This window comes from Cnephaeus nilssonii (assembly GCF_951640355.1).
Source record: "Cnephaeus nilssonii genome assembly, chromosome: 21".
Lineage (NCBI taxonomy): Eukaryota > Metazoa > Chordata > Mammalia > Chiroptera > Vespertilionidae > Cnephaeus > Cnephaeus nilssonii.
Window position 1 is genome coordinate 41,186,101 of NC_137092.1, and position 9,239 is coordinate 41,195,339.

Here is a 9,239-nt window from a genome sequence, read left to right on the forward strand (position 1 = left end):
GAGCGTCCAAACAGCCCCGGAAATGTGGCCCAGCGCGTGGCCTGTGTGACGCGTGGAGAAGCCGGCTCCTGGTCCCTGTCTCAGGCCTCACGCTCCCGCACTTAGTCTTTCCCGGAAGGAGCAAAGGCCGGGCTTTCCTCCTTGCGGCATTTTTCCAGGGTTTGGCTGCCAGTGTTTCCTTCACAGGTGGGTGCATGGTCATCGTCCTGCCTCCCACACTGTCAGCACCACAAAGGATGAGGCCCTGCCAAGCCTGTATCGGACGGGGAGCCTGTTGCCGGCCACCGAGGCTGCTAACGGGGAACTCAGGATCTTAGATGTACGCTGGGGTCTCGAAATGGATCCAAAGCGGTCAGTTCTGGACAAGGTTTTCCCAGCAGCCCTGACCGGTGGGGTGATTGATGGTCAGGCTTTGGGAGATGCTGGAAGCTCCGGCATCCACCAGGCACTAGAGGGCGCCACCGCCTTGAGGAACTGAGTGGCTCCAGGGAGTGTTGTCTCTCAAGCCCACCTTGACGCCCCAGGAAAGGGAAGACCCCAGAGTGGAAAGTCTCACAGCAGAACTGGACGCTGGGCCATCGGCACCGGTGACGGCCGCACTGTCAGATGGACGACTTCAGAACATCGACAGACGGGGATCTATCCCATTGTGCTTTTTTCCTTTAGATTTATTTATTTATTTATTTTTATTTTTTATTTATTTATTTTTTAAAATATATTTTATTGATTTTTTACAGAGAGGAAGGGAGAGGCATAGAGAGCCAGAAACATCGATGAGAGAGAAACATCAATCAGCTGCCTCCTGCACACCACCTACTGGGGATGTGCCCGCAACCAAGGTACATGCCCTTGACCGGAATCGAACCTGGGACCTTTCAGTCCGCAGGCTGACGCTCCATCCACTGAGCCAAACCGGTTTTGGCTAGATTTTTTTTTTTTAATCCTCACCCAAGGAGTGAGGATATTTTTTCCATTGATTTTCAGAGAAAGTGGAAGGGAGCGGGGAAGAAGAAAGAGAAACATTGATGTTTTGCTCTGTGGATCAGCTGCCTCCTACACACCCCACACTGTGGATTGAGCCCAAAACCTGGGCATGTACTCTGACTGGGAATTAAAATGTGACCTCCTGGTTCATAGGTCAAAGCTTAACCACTGAGCCACACGAGCCAGGCTATGCTTTTTTAACAATAATAAAGCTACCTATTTACATACTATTTATTATCCTCCAGGCACTGTTACAAGTACTTCATCTGCATTAGCATATTTAGTCCTCCCAGCAGCCCTAAATAGGTTATCCGAAATTTACAAATAAGGAGAGAGAGGCAGAGAGGTTAAGAAATTTGCCCCAGATCACAGCTAGTAAGTGGAAGGGCAGGTTTCAAATCTAGGATCCCTGTGGAGAGCTGATACACAGCGTGGTGATTATAGTCAACAGACAACAATAATAATCTATAATTATAAAAGCATAATATGCTAATTAGATCAGATGTCCTTCCAGACATCCTTCCGGATGACCTTCCGGATGAAGCTAGGGCTGTGAGGGAAGCCTGGGTCCTGGGTGCCAGAGGGAAGCCGGTGCTGGCAGCTGGGGGACGTAAGGCCTACTCTTGCATGAATTTCATGCATCGGGCCTCTAGTACAATTATAATTAGCATATGATTAACAATTATGATTAATAAATAATTTATGTAATATAATATCCATATATAACATATAATGGTTAAACAATTACAAACTTCAAAGTTGCTAAGAGACCAGCTTTAATTGTTCCCACCATAAAGAAGAAATGATAATTATGTGGCACGATAGAGGTTAATCATATTTCAATATGTAAATGTATCACATCAACACATTGTATACCTTAAACTCACACAATGGTATCTGTCGGAGTCCTTATAAACATTTTATACTATGAGTTTAATTCCCTTACAGATTTGGATACACAATCCTAAATCTTCTCGGGGCTGAAACAGACTTCCTCACCAATAATTCGGTCACCCAACACCTTGGAAGATGCCTTCTCAGTTGGTGTGGTTGAAAGATGGTCTCTGAGCCATCGGGGTCCCAGGCCACTCATGGAGCCTGCATCCCCAGCTGTTTCCTCACTTGACTGGTTTTGTTTAATTGGCCCTCAGGATATTCGTCTGCATTTCTAAGTTCTTCTTATCTCTTAAGCCAGGCTCCTCAAACTAAGGCCCGAGGGCCACATGCGGGTGTTTTTGCCGTTTTGTTTTTTTACTTCAAAATAAGATATGTGCAGTGTGCATAGGAATTTGTTCATAGTTTTTTTTAAACTATAGTCCGGCCCTCCAACGGTCTGAGGCTCCCTGTTTAAAAAGTTTGAGGACCCCTGTCTTAAGCCATAAAACTCTTACCATTGGAAAGAGATAATCAAATGAGTTAATCAGCTGGTACCCACAAGAGGTCGGGCTCTCACCACCTCCCAGGCCATTCCATGTGCAGTGACCAGCAACCTCTCTCTTATTCCCACCGCTCTATCCCAGGTCCAGCCTCAGTGAAGCGCATGAGAAACGGGTAGGAAGCAACGGGAGGGAATAGGAGAGGAAATGAAACCCGGGCTGGTGGATTAAGTCGTTGCTGCACTCAGGCAGCCATTCACACCATACGGAAAGCCCGAACAATGTTTCTGTAATGAGAGGAGCTTGTCACACTGCAGTGGTCTTTCTGCAAAGACTTTGATTTAAGGTTGGTATCAGAGCATGGGCCACGTTAAAATACAATTACAAAGGAAACGAATTTCACTAGAGAATTGCAGGGAGCAGCTTGGAGCTGAGGAGGCTGCTGAGAGCTGAGAGGCGCTGGCAGGGAGGAAGGGAGAAGGGCCAGTGTGAGCTGGGAGAAGCCCCCTGTCCCCCCGGTCCACACGGAAGGAAGATGGAGATGCCCACTTCAGGGAGAGAGCGCGAGATTCCCGACCCCTGAGCGGTCTGGGCTTCTACCTCCTGTCAGAGCGACCACCAGAATCGCTGCAATGCTGTGCCTCCCACCACCTCCTGTTCAGCACACACCTGCGTCTCTCTTCATGGGCCCCATTTCCTGTGGAAAACGACATTTCTGGGGAATTTGGGTAAAAGGATTGGACATCTGGGGGCCGAAATCCCAGCTGTACCATTTACTATCCGTGTGACCGCGTAGGTCCCGGTAACTTATTAGCACATCACTAAACCTTTTTCTGAATCTTAGGTTCTGTCTGTGGTAAAGAGGTACCTGGCATATAGCAGGGACTCCATACACAAGACGAGGCTGATTATCACTCGGTTCCAAATGGGTAGATTAACCAGTGGTTTTAAAAGTGAGGGTGCTTGTAACCAGGGGGTGCAAGGTGCCTCACAGGGGCGTGAGAAGGAAATATTAGAATTTCTATTAATGTGTATTTTTAATATAAATATATTTGTATTGATTGCAGGGAAAAAGGGAGAGGAAGAGAGATAGAAACAACAATGAGAAAGGGGCCTTGTGGGTGAGAGAGTGAAACTGAGGTGGGTGACTGTGGTTTGGGACAACTGGGCTTTATGAGGGGATGCATGGTAGCCCTGGCCGGGCACCGAGGTAGAATGAGAAAAGAGTGAGTGGGGGAGAAAAGAGTGAGTGGGGGAATTTAGTAAGATGCAGTATGGGGGTGAGGTGGCTAATGGCTGTGAGGCTAATCCATCAACCCCCATAATAAAGACTGAGGAGGGGACAAGGGTCCCAGTGAATTCTGGGAGGGCAGAATAAGTGGCCCCAGTGTCGATTAAAAAGGAGGTCGGCTTACTGCCACCACAGTGTTCCCCGAGGCTCTGTCCTGGTGATGTAAGTCTGTGGGGCCCTGTCGGGGCCTGGGCAGCTTCAGTCTTCGGTGGCCAGTCCCAGGAGGTCTGGGAGCTCCAAACCAGATCCAGAGGGCGGCCTTGCTGAGATCCGACCCGGAGGGGCCAGACTGCAGCCTGATTTCCAGTGGCCTTCCTTCCGCACCTTGGGCAGGGCCCAGGCGGGGGTCTCGGGTTTGGGCAGGACTTGGCCTGTGTCCTTCCTTGTTGCATTTGAAGCAGGGCCCGGAGGAGGCTTAGCCCCTGACTTACCCGCGGTTGGAGAACCGGCACTTCGTTTGGGGTTCATGAGAGAGGTGGCTAGGAGCTGGAAGGCCTCCTTCTGGGCCTCAGCCTTGGCCTGATCTCACCTTTGTTTTTGGATTTGGGTCTTCTCGTCTCTATTATTAACGACCTTAAAGGTCAGGTTAACGAGGTCTTTTTGAGGGGTTTGTGGGCCTGTGTCTATTTTCGAAGTTTGCGGCGTATGTCGGGGGCTGGTTAGGGTATAAAATGGGTGTTCAGAAGAAGGGCTCTCACTGGGGAGGTGGGGTCTAAGGTGGTCAATGTCTGTAAGGCCTCCATGAGGCGGGAGAGGAGAGCTGGGTTTTTGTCAGGGCCCTGAGTGATGTCACTGAGTTTGTCACATTCCTTAGGAAAGGTGGTCGGGTCGGTGGAAAAAGATGTGAGATGCCTCTCAGTCTGTGCGAGGCTGGACATAGCAAGTGTTAGGTGGGAAAGGCTGTTTTGGAGCTCGCATTCTTGGGAGTTGGGGTCTCAGGGGCCGGGGAGAAGGTGGTTGCTGGTTAAGAGGGTCTGGGTTTTGGGAATCTACTGCAGGTGAGGGAGGGGATGTGTAAGGGGGTGGGGGTCGGCGGCGATCTGCTGGGTCAAAAGTAGATTCAGAATCAGAAGTGTTAGGGGTAAGATGTTTTATGTGAAGGAGAAGGATCTGATGGTAGCGCAGGACTGAGAGAGAGGATGGGACTGAAGCGTGGAAAAGGCCTGGACGTAGGGAATCTGACCATTTTCCATCGCAGTGACAGCAATTATCTAAATTGCTCAGTGTGTTAAAATTGAAAGTGCTGTTTTCAGGCCGTTGAGACTTGTTATCTAGTTAATGTTGTGGCCAAACAGTGTTACAAAACTAAGTGAGGTGGTTGGGCCTGATCTCCCCCGCCAGTGTGCAGAGGGAGTGGGTGTGGCCCACGAGAGAGGAAGAGTGAGTGACAGACCACAAATCCAAAGGGGACTGTTTAGGGCAGGCGTCCCTGCTGCTAAACAAATCACCATGAGAAACGAGAGGTGACCCTCTGGACTGGGCACCCCCAATCCAGAAGGACCCAAAGCCAAACGGCTGAGGAGTCTCCTGGCCTAGCGCTAGGACTTCTGAGACGAGAGACTTCCGAGAAGTCAGTGAGAGGGAGTGGGCAGAAGACCTGGGACGAGGGGAATTGTGGAACGTCACTCACCTAGAGAAGATTGGCTGGTGTGGGATGGAGGGTCAGCAATGGAGGAGAGATTCCCGGTCCAGTGTCCTCCTTGGCTGGCTGGGGGTGGCGGGGAGGGACCTCCTAAGGGTGGGAGGCCTGATTGAGGCCAGCAATCGAGTCATCCAAGTAGGATTCGGAGGTAAGCCCAGGACAAGCTGCCATGGCCTATTGCTATCCAGGTAGCAAACTCGAGGTGACCAAAGCCTTGGGGTGACCGAAGCAGGATGGCTCCCCATCACCGTGGAACCCTCCCAGGTTTCGGCACCAAATGTTAGGTCACCGAAGGAGAAACACACGAGGCCAGAATGGTGAGGGATCACGAATTTATTCGATCATCTGCACTCCAGGTGGCTGAGCCTGGATGGCTCCAGCCCCCAGTGATGGGAGTCGGCTTTTTAAAGGACTTTTGTCAGGCTTTTTCCAGGCAGAGACTTCTTTGTGCATACCCGGAGGGGGGATAATGGAATGTGGTCGCAGCAAGTGAAATGTGGCCTCAGCAAAGGCAATGTCCATAGTGAAATGGCCTGAAAAGCCAGCTCCCTGGGGGAAGGGTATCAATTCAATTATTTGATCAGACCTAACAGATACCTTAAGGAGACCCAAGCGAGACTCAACTTAAAATTTGTAAGCATGAACTTGAGTGCCTCTGTCCACCGCTCCTCTGTGTTCCGGTGGGTTCTGAGGGAGTGGAACTCACCGCCTCTCAGGTCCTCCCTCAGGCCTGCTCCACGAGGATCCCGCAGGGCATATAGAGACTCGGCTCGCCCTTCTCGGCCTCCTCCTGGAACTGCTGCATGCCGTCTGGGAAGGCCGCCATGGCCTGGTCCAACTTGCTGTGCCAGAGAGAGCTCTTCCCCCCCGGTGCAGAACAAGGGCAGGTCCCCGGGGTCCTCTGTCAGTGACTGCAGGTAGGAGTGGTCTCCGCGGGGGATGAGCTGGTACCTCTGAAACTGCAGACCCACTGTGTGAGCCACGCCCACGAGCAGCAAGGCCGTGTGCCCCCAGGCTGCGTTGATCTCCCTCCAGCTCACAGGGACGGTGGGGATGCAGCCCAGCCTGAAGCTGTTGATGATGGCCAGGGGGCCGTCACAGCCGATCTCAGACGCGGCCTTGAAGGCGTTGGTTCTCTTCAGCCAGCCAGCTGGGTCTGGGCGTACCGCGGCCGGTCGCTCCACAGCTCGTCCTGCAGTTCCAGTTGTTGCCACTGCAGTTCACCGAGGTCCCCGTGGCACTGCCTTTCCTGCTGCTCCAGCGTCTCCGTCTCTGCCTGGGCTGCCTCCAGGGCCACCGCTGCCCTGTCTCGGTTCTCCTCCACCTCCTCCAGCTCCTGGGCCAGCCTCGCTTCCTCCAGCGCCACGACCTTCAGCTCCCGCTGCAGTGTCTCCCTCGCGTCCTCACCTAATCCATCCCTGGTCTCCAAGCAGCCTTGGTAGGTCTGACTGTCAGACTCCGAGATCCTGAGCTGGCTGACCAGCTGCTCCAAGAGACTGTCGGTACAGGCCTCGCACAGGGGGTGGTCCAGCTCTTCACCGGATAGGACGTCACAGAGGCCCCTCGTGGCCCTCTGGATGCTGCTGAGGGTCCTCCCAGAGGCCAGCTTCCCGAGCAGGGTGAAGTTGCTGGGACCGTCCCCGGGCATCTCGCCATCACCAGGGATGGCCCAGCCGGAGGCACTACCCGGCAGCTCTTCAAGGTCTGTCTCCATCCTGGAGGCAGAGCCTTCCTCCGGAGTGTCTCCCGGCCCCCCCTGAGCTGAGGGGAAGTTCGAAGCTGCAGGTTGTTGGCTGAGGTCAAGGCCTGAGGTCTCCGAGGACCAAGTCAGCTTCAGGGGCCGGCGCAGAAATGGCAGATGAAGCGGATGGAGGACATGGTGGAGGTCTTGAAGTGTGGCTCAGCCCCATGAGGATGAGGCCTTCACTGGTGTCTGATGGGATCTCAGACTCACCAGGAGGGCCTCACAGATCCAAAATTTCTCCTCAATGAGACCAGTTCCCACAGAAACGTACAGTCTTGTCTTAACCATTTCAGCCCACCTCTCTCTTGGGCCCAGCTTAGTCTCCAGTGTCCTAGCTTCTCCAGCCAGGCATTTGGTACATGGCACCCGGCCAGCCTGGGGCCGTAGGCCTGCTGGGGCGTTCTAACCGCTTGGGGATGGCCTCGGGCCTGGGGCGGGTAAAATACCCTGCCTACAAGTTCAGTTAGTCTTCACCTGATGGGAAAGACTCGGCCACCAAGCTCTTAGAACTCCCATGTGATCTTGTGTTAACTGCTCCTGGAAATAAAACAAAGCTACAGGTCCTGCCGTGGCTGGTGTGGCTCCGTGGTTAGAGTGCTGGCCCAAGCACTGAAGCGTCCTGGATTGCAGGTCAATCTCCAGTCCTGGTTGGGGCAGATGCAGGAGACCACCAATCGATGTGCCTCTCTCATATTGATGTCTCTCTCTCCTTCTCTCTCTTTCTCACTCTCTTCCCCTTCCTCCCTCCCTCCCTTCCACTCTCTCTAAAAATCAATGGAAAAAATATCCTCAGGTGAGGATTAAGTAAATAAATCAGTGAAGCCACAGGTCCCAAAGAGCTGACTCTACCCCGTGCCCTGGCCCTACTTGGGCTGCAGACACCTGGTGTCCCCCGGCCTGCCTGGGAATGCCCTACCCTGCTCTGAGCCTGCTGAGCTCTCCAGATCCGGGTCAGGTCGTCCTTAGCTCCTTTCGCCCAGCAGAATGTGGCCCGCCTCCGGACTGGGATGGTGACTTTTTCATCTTTACAGGCCCAGTAGCCAGCACAGTGCGTGTCACCCGGGCCCCCCCAAATGAATGAAAACAGTTCCCCTGAGTGAGAGGAGGCTCCTGGGTCATCCCACAGGGCAATTGCTGCCATCTGGGCTTCTCTCGTCAACGCGGCTGCTGGCAGGGCAGCTGACCCTGGGTCCCGGGCGCACCACGGAGGATCCAAGCTCTCCTAGTCACAGGTGTCTGCGTCACGTGACAACTCCTTTCGGCGGGCTTGTTTCTCCACCACCCGGGATGGTAATGTGGCCGAGAGGGAAGCGTGCTGATGACTGTCCGCAAGCGAAGTCGCGTGTCTCCAGGGAGACCATGCAGTGCAGGCGACAGCGTATAATTAGTCAACAACTAAGCTCGCTTTCCAAAGAAGAGAGAAGAGGAAGGAAGAGGGAGGGGTGGCTTTAAGATGAGCAACAGGAGCCCGGCCCGTTGGAAAGGTGTTTGTGTCCTCTCGGCCTCCGGCCTGTCCAGGAGCCGAATCGAGGACCCCACACTCTGCTCAGCAGGGGGAGCCCAGGGGCCTCTGGGCGGCCAGCTCACCTCCGCGCCACCCACGCTGCGTGGAAAGTATACTCTGAACACGAAGGCAAGGCTGAAGGGGGAACAGCCCAGTACTGACGTTCCCACCTGTGGTTCCGTCTCCCCGTGGCAGTCTGCTTGTGAAGCCAGCACTCTCGCTGACGGCCTCCCTCCCAGACCATGTCCCTCACGGACCATGTCCCTCCAGACCATGTCCCTCCAGACCATGTCCCTCCCAGACCATGTCCCTCACGGACCATGTCCCTCCCAGACACATATCCCTCCCAGACCATGTCCCTCCCAGACCATGTCCCTCCCAGTCACATATCCCTCCCAGACCATGTCCCTCCCAGACCATGTCCCTCCAGACCATGTCCCTCCCAGACCATGTCCTTCCCAGACCATGTCCCTCCAGACCATGTCCCTCCCAGACCATGTCCCTCCAGACCATGTCCCTCCAGACCATGTCCCTCCCAGACCATGTCCCTCCCAGACCATGTCCCTCACGGACCATGTCCCTCCCAGACCATGTCCTTCCCAGACCATGTCCCTCCCAGACCATGTGCCTCCAGACCATGTCCCTCCCAGACCATGTCCCTCCAGACCATGTCCCTCCCAGACCATGTCCCTCCCAGA

At 53.9% G+C, this 9,239-nt stretch overlaps 1 pseudogene across 1 annotated transcript; it reads right to left on the reverse strand.

Moving 5' to 3' along the window:
• Window positions 1-5,865: 5,865 nt before the first annotated feature.
• Window positions 5,866-7,171, reverse strand: LOC307093812 (beclin-2-like; annotated as a pseudogene). Its single transcript has one exon. The product of its transcript is annotated as a beclin-2-like (transcript).
• Window positions 7,172-9,239: the final 2,068 nt, after the last annotated feature.